Below are 8,131 nucleotides of genomic sequence, written 5' to 3'. Positions count from 1 at the left end.
CTCCACTAGACTCACACACTCCTATGTGGATCAAAGGGTCATAGGTCAATGCCATCCTGCTATTAGCTATTACTGCCCTTGAAGGACCCAGACTCTTGGTCATAATCTGGATCCCAGAGAGTACCATATTTAAGGAATTGCACCATGTCAATCCTGAGATTAACTCTTCCCAAGCAGGTCATGCTTCCGGCATTCATTAATGAATGCTGCAGGAAGGGTCAAGGGAAGGTGGAAAGAGTGCACGAGTCTCTGTACCAGAAAGAACTAGTCTATATTCCACCATTCCAGGGGGCAGCATGTGAGCAAGAATCAATGGTGCTGAAGGAGGAAGTTGAAACTGCACTGCACGCATAGCCAAACCAAAGCTCCCGGATTAGCGGAATACCCAATCGAAATGCTTCCGGAGAAGTACTAAAGGACAATGTCAAGGCATTTGACTGAGTGCACCATAGTAAACTGTGTTTACCTTGAGAAGAGTGGTGTGTTAGTCTGGGTAGACTAGAGAAACAAATTCATAGACTCATGTGCATAAGAAAAAAAGTTTTAAACAAAACAAAGAGGTTTATACAAAAGAGAAGTTAAATATTGAAGAAACATCCCAGCCCAGTCCAGATCAAGTTCATAAATCTGATATTAGCCCATATGGACAATGCCAATCTATAGAGTCCTCTTCTGATTCACGAAACACATGCAATGATGCCAGATGTGGGAAGATCACAGACCAGTGGGTTGGAAGGTTTCTGGATCCAGTGTAAGAATCTCAGTGCTGGCAGGGGTCTCTACATGTCTTTTCTGGCTCCAGAGGTCTGGTTACATCAGGATAGGCCCATGTGGCTTCTCCAGTTCGCAGGGTGTAGCACCATGTGTCTTCTCCGTAGAGAGTCTCCAAAGGAGTGAGTAGTGAGAGAGAATCTCTCCCACGTCCAAGTAGGAGATTAAGGAATTCCCAGAATTCTTAGGAGAAAGCCATGCCCATACAGGGGCCTCATTAGCTATGACCCGATTGACAGACTAGACCCCACCCCTTCACTCTTAATCCTCTCAAGCCCCAAATTGACAACAGATTATGTAGCTACCACAAATGGGAATTCCAGAGCAATTCGTTGTGCTCATAAGGAATTTTCACATGGACCAAGAGGCAACTGTCTGAATAGAACACGGGAATGAATAGAACAAGGGATTTAAAACCTGTGTGGCTTAAAATCAGGAAAGATGTGTATTAGGGTTGTATCCTTTCACCATACTTGTTCAATCTACATGATGAGCAAATCATCAGAGAGCTGGTTGATATGAAGAAGTATGTGGTAACGACATTGGAGAAAGGCTTATTACCAACCTTCAGTTTGCAGCTGACACAAACTTGCCTGATGAAAGTCACGAGGGTTGAAGCACTTGCTGATGAAGAGCAAGGATTTCAGCCTTCAGTATGCATTACAACTCGATGTCAGGAAGACCACAATGCTCACAACTGGGATAATAGGTAACATCATGATAAACTGAGGAAAGGTTGAAGTTGTCTTATTTGGATTCACAATCAATGCTCATGGAAGCAACAGTTAAGAGATCAAAACATGTATCGCATTAGATAAATCTGCTGCACAAGACCTTTTTAGAGTATTACAGAGAAGTGCTGTTCCTTTGAGGACTAAGGTGCTCCTGACCTAACCCATTCTCCATTGCATCATATGCATGTGAAAGTTGGACATTGATGAAGGAAGACTAAGAATCAATGCATTTGAATTGTGGTGCTGAAGAGAAATACTGTAAACTATTATAGACTGCTAAAAGGACAAACAGATCTGTATTGGAAGAAGTAAGGCCAGAGCACTCCTTAGAAGTAAGGATGGCAAGACTTCGTCTTTGGAAATATTGTCAGGAGAGACCAGTCCCTGGAGAAGGCATTGTGTTTGATAAAGCTGAGGAGTGGCAAAAATAGGAAGCTTTATTTTGTTTTCCTTTAAAAAGCATCATTTTATTGGAGGCTCTTACAGCTCTTACAGCATTCCATACATCAATTGTATCAAGCATATTTGTACATATGTTGCCATCATCTTTTCCAAGACCTCTTCTACTTGAGTCCTTGGTATAATTTTCTCCTTTTTTCCCTCCCTTCTCCATCCTCCCTTCCTCATGAATCATTTATCAATTATTTTTGTTATTATTTTGTATCATACCATGTCCTTTGTGTCTCTTCACCCACATTTCTGTTATACGCCCCCTTAGAAGGGGGTGCTATATATCCAACCTTGTGATGAGTTCCCCCTTTCCCTCCCCCTCTCGGGCCATTCCCCTACTCTCATGAGGTACCTACTGTTCCTGAGGGGTTTATCTGTCCTTAATTCCATGTCCCCTGAGCTCTTATCTGTACCAATGTGTGTTCTCTGGTCTCCCCAGATTCGTAAGGTAGATGTGGGTCATGGTAGTCCGGGGGAAGGAAGCATTAAGGAACTAGAGGAATGCTGTGTGATTCATCTGTGATATACTACACTTGGAATCATCCCTTCCTTATAACCCTTCTGTGGGGAGATATGCAATTGAGATCCAATTGTCTACAGATGGGCTTTGGGTCTCCACTCCACCCCCCTTGTTTGCATCGATATAGTTGTTTGTTTTAATCTTTTGATACCTGATACCTCTTCCCATCGACATCTTGTGAGCACATAGGCTGGTGTGCTTCTTCCATGTGGGCTTATTTGCTTCTCAGCTAGATGGCTGCTTGTTTGACTTTAAGCTTTTAAGACCCCAAATGTTATATCTTTTGATAGCTGGGCACCATCCGCTATCTCCACCACATTTACTTATGCACCCATTTTGTCTTCAGCAATCGTGTTGGGAAGGTGAGTATCAGAGTACCAGGTTATCAGAACAAAGTGTTCTTGTGTTAAGGGAGGCCTTGAGTAGAGGCCCAAAGTCTGTCTGATATCTTAATATTTAACATATAAATACATGTACATTGGTCTCTATCCCTTTCCTTAAACATTAATATATTTACCTATATACATGCCTATAGTGATACTTCTATAAATAGCTTTTGCCTCCAATTTCTTTCCTTTACTTCCTTTCACTTTCCTCCTATCCCACTATCACGCTCACGTACCATTTGACTCTCAGTAATTCCTCTTGGATACATTGCACTTACTAGGCATTATACACCCTCCTGTTCCCTGATCTGTGAGTTTGTTGGCTCCCCATTCCCTCTCTCCACCACCTCCTCTCCCCTGTCCCCCCACACAGCTCCCACTGCTGGTTACATTGTTTTCTCTTTGGGATTGTTCATCCTGCTTACCTAATATAGATAGACATAGGGAAAAAGAAAAACAAAAATGAACAAAACAAAACGAATACTTACCTGGCAGGGAAGATACCATGATCACGAAGGTGGTTTTCCCAGGGCGAAGCTTATCCATTGCATTCCGGATGTGCTGACCCCTGTGATTTCCCCAAATGTGGGAAACTAGACTGCATAATTTGTGGTAGTGGGGGACTTCAGATCAGGTCTGATGCGGTGGCAATCCCTGTCTCCCAAGTCAGAAGTCTATTTTCAGGATTTCTTGGAGACTTGGTTACTTTGCTGCCCTGTTGCACTTCCTTTGAGTTTCACCCCGTAGTGCCTGGGACAAACTGGGCACACTTTCTGCACAGTGTCTCCAGTGCTGTCCCCAGTAGCATTAGGGGTCAGTGAAGGAACCCCCTGTCTCCTGGTGGGGCCAGCCATATGGTCCTCTGTGTGGATTGACTGCTCCAAGCAGGGATGTCGTCCCCAGGGCTTGGTGGGCCATGATGAAATTCTCTCTCTCGCTCTCATTCTCGCTTGATCTCTCCCTCAGAGTTTGGGTCTGGACCTCATTGTGTGGGTCTGGACAGATCGGCTAGAGGAAGGTTCTTGAGAAGATTGATTTACACAATGGCTCCATCAGTGGGCTCAACCATGGCAATAATTATGATGACGGCACGGGACCGGGCAGTGTTTGGTTCAATTGTACATTGGCTATGGGCCAGAAGCAATTCGATGACACCTAACAACACAGAGCAGATCATGAATCCTGTGTCCTAAGACATCACTGGGTGGGTTTAAACCACCAACCTTTCAGACATAAGTGTACACTTCCTCATTTTCAGTCTGTAGAAACCTCAGTGGCCCTGAGTCTGATTGTAAAATCTATCCTTGAGCTTTATCAGAACTCTGATGCTGGGGGCACCTGTCCGTGTCTTTTCCCCTCCATAAGGCACAGGCGCTTTTACTGCAGGTGAGAATATTTCCTACTTTTACAATACCACTTTTGAATTTGGAAACACCAGGGAAGACTACAAAACCAGTAAATAAAAATGGAGAGATTATCTAGGAAACAGTGAGACAGAGCAGAATCCTCAAACTGAAACCATCTACAACTGCTCCTTGGCCTGATCCTGTGCTCTTTGGGTCCTGAGCGCCCCCTGGAGACCAGTCTCCTCCCTGCAGGGTAGGTTTGTGTCTGGGCTCTCACTGACTTCCCACATTGTGTCGCTTGCATTAATGCATGATCATTTCCTCGACATTCAGGCTCTTTCTAATCATCTGCAGAAAGAGAGTATTCTTAGAGTTGTCTCTGGAGATGGTGAATTGACGCTTTGCTGAGTCTGTATAATGTAGTCCCTCCAGAATAACTAATGTAGACAACCCACTGCAGGCCCTTCACTGGAGCCTGATCGGACCAATGAATGTCATAACTATTGAAGGTGAATCCAGACGCTGCACAGGAGAGTCTCCGAGACACCCCCCCTCCACCTCGACTTTCTCAGATCGCCCCCAGATGGTGCTCACACTGGACACCTGCAAACAGAGAGACACCATGCATGATTAGAGGACACATACACAAACAAATGTACTCGATATTAAACACACAGCAAGGGTCTACAATGATTGCCATGTAAAATGGACAAAGGTTGGTGCAAAAGTAGCTTGGTGTATTTGTATTATTAATAGTTATGACATGTATTGATTGAACTTTATATCCTGGATGTCTGTATTGGACTGAATGAAATTGAAAGAACAACAGAACTGTGGGGTTCAACCGAAGAGAACCTTGTGGGCTATTTGTAGCAACAACCACCTGTATAGTGTCGAAATCAAACTGACATTAATGACCTCATTTTCCATCTAATGGGATTAGAGAAAGATGAGTGTGCCACCGCCCAGGTTTACAGCGGAAGGGGTAGGGGTGCCAGGAACTAATTAATATAAGATCTCAAGTAAATGAAATAGAACGAACACCATCAGTAAGTCAATTAAACAAAAACTGACTCTTTGAGAAGATGACCTCGAGTGATAAATATCCAGTTTTCATGATCATGACAGGAAAAAGAGGATCCAATTTTCCAGATCAGAAACTAGATAGGAGACACCATTCTATATGCTTTATGAACAACCTCATGCCCACAGCTGTATATATCACAAAAATGGAGGGATTTCTTGGATGGCAAGAAAACCAATAATGTTCCTACGCAAGAAACAAACGATGGAGCCGGTCACCATCATCATGGGTATCTACATCTTAAGAGGGACGAGAGGCTTTTTGCTGGATCTAACTTCTGCATCTAACTTGCCAACTTTGCTTCTTTGGACTTAAGCCAATGGCCTGCCATCTGACCTGCCCATTTTGGACTCATTTTCCTGTCTACTCACAAGCCTGACCTGCCAACCTACCATTTACCCATCTCCGCAGTCTGTGGATTTCCTGTGCAGGATGGGTTCGTTAGCCCGTGAAGTGTAACTTCATGTAGTTTAGTGGCAGTGTAATTTAGAGTCACAAAGGGGAACTATGATTTTGGTTTGTGATCATTAAGACTCCTTTAACCTGTGAACACGTTTTTTTTTTTAGAGTATTGACTGCATAGCAGAGTGGGTGAGTTTGATCATAAGCATAAATAGATATTTTATTTTATTTATTTGTTTAAAAATTATTTGACTGGGGGACTTTTACAGCTTTTATAACATTCCATACACCAATTGCATCAAGCATATTTGTATATATGTTGCCATCATCATTTCCAAAACATTTTCTCCTTGAACTCTTGGTATCAGCTCCTCTTTTTCCCCTCCCCCCCCGACCATCCCATCCTCTTGAATTCTTGATCAATTATATATTGCTTTTATTATTTTATATCTTACACTGTCTCTTGTCTCCCTTCACCAACATTTCTGTTATGTATCTCCTTCGGGGGTTGGGGAGAGCTATACAGCCAACCTTGTGATGGGTTCCTCCTTTCTCTCCCTCCCTCCTCCCCAACCATTCCCCTCTCCTCATATTGCTACTCCCATTGCTGTTCCTAAGGGGTTTATCTGTCCTGAATTCCCTGTGTCAAGAGCTCTTATCTGTAGCAATGTGTGTTCTCCAGTCTAGCTAGATTTGTTAGATAGAACTGGGGTCATAAAAAAAAAAAAAGAGGGACGAGAGAGGATTCATTGTGAGCTCTCACAAAACAAAGGTTGGTATGTGTAATATAAAGCTTATAAAGTGAAAACTACTTACAAACTCATATATAAACAATAAAGAACATGTCTCAGAGCTCTATTTTCCCTTGAGAGTGCTTGCGCTTCTCTGAGTCTGAGGAAGAACTCTTGCCCATATTCTCTACTTATCTGCTTCTAAATATCAGAGGACATGCAAATGCAGCTCTCTGTCACTGATAAACCAGTCACAGCCCTTGATGTGGGAGATCTCAGATGACAGTCCCAGTCTCTGGGGTCTCTGGTGTTACCATTTCTGCCCAGAAGCTTGTCCACAAGACCCATAATGAATTTTACACCAAACTTGGCATTCATTCTGGCCATTTTACATGGTAATTGTTGTACACCCTGCTGCTGTGTGTATAATTGTGAGTGCATTTGTTTGTATGTGTGCCATCTAATCATGGTGCCTCTGTGTTTGCAGGTGTCCAGTGTGAGGTGAAGCTAGTGGAGTCTGCGGGTGACCCGAGAAAGCCTGGGGGGTGGTCTTCATGAAGTATTCAGTGATTTCTTCATGAAAGCGAGAATCGAACAGGGCCAAGTTTTAAGAACTAACTATTCTTGGATTGGGGCTAGAACTAAGTAGGAGCCCAAAAATCCATATGCTAGCCCAGGGGTCCTCAAACATTTTAAACAGAGGGCCAGTTTAAGGTCTCTCAGACCGGTTGGAGAGCTGGACTATAGGGTTTTTTTTAAAACCAACTATGAACAAATTCCTATGCACACTGCACATATCTTATTTTGAAGTAATACAAATGGGGCTAAAACACCCGGTGGGCTGGATAAATGTCCTTGGCGGGCTGCATGTTCCCCATGGGCCGTAGTTTCAGGACGTCTGTCAGCTATCCCATGGGTTTAATAACTCTGATTTACGTTTGCGGTCATGTTATGATAAAACCAAAACCCCAAACAAACAATAACAACAAAAACACACAAAGAGCAGAAAGACAAAAAAGCAAAGAAACAAAAAAGAAAATAATTGTCAATCTTCCTCTAGGGTATAAGGCAATTGCACTGATAAAATCAACAATTTATTCAATGGCAGATGTTTTTCCCCAATCTGTGGGCTCTCATTTTGCTCTCCTGATAAAATCATTTTTTTAAAATTAAAAAATAATTTTTGTTATTGTTTTTGCAATACATAATTTTGTTGAATACTGCCCAAAATTTTACAAACTTTTAATCCTCATTGTATACATTAATGAAATGAATTTCAGAGCAGTTAAATATCTTGCATATGCTTACATAACGTATAAATAGCGTGTATGAGATTGAAAACTAATGCATACTGATTCTAAAAATGATTCTCCTAACTTCCAAGTCCACATAACTAAGTTGTTAAGGTACTCCTGTCAAAATTTCTTTCTTTATTTATTTTTATAAATTATTGTTCTTACAGCTCTTCTAACTGTAAGAACAGTTGATGTATGGAATGTCAGAAGAGTTCTTACAGCTCTTCTAACATTCCATACATCAATTGTATCAAGCATATTTGTGCATATGTTGTCATTGTTTACCAAACGTTTTCTACTCAAGCTCTTCTTATAAAACCCTCTTTTTCCCCCTCTCTCCCTCTTGTATCCTTTGATCAATTATATTTTGTTATTGTTATTTTGTATCTTACACTGTTCGTTGTCTCCCTTC

General features: G+C 42.1%; 1 pseudogene; it reads left to right on the top strand.

Annotated features, from left to right (window-relative positions):
- Positions 1-3,341: 3,341 nt before the first annotated feature.
- Positions 3,342-3,519, top strand: LOC142428204 (U1 spliceosomal RNA; annotated as a pseudogene).
- Positions 3,520-8,131: the final 4,612 nt, after the last annotated feature.

This window comes from Tenrec ecaudatus, chromosome 15 (genome assembly GCF_050624435.1).
Source record: "Tenrec ecaudatus isolate mTenEca1 chromosome 15, mTenEca1.hap1, whole genome shotgun sequence".
Taxonomy (NCBI): Eukaryota; Metazoa; Chordata; class Mammalia; order Afrosoricida; family Tenrecidae; genus Tenrec; species Tenrec ecaudatus.
This window is presented reverse-complemented; position numbering and strand designations above follow the sequence as displayed.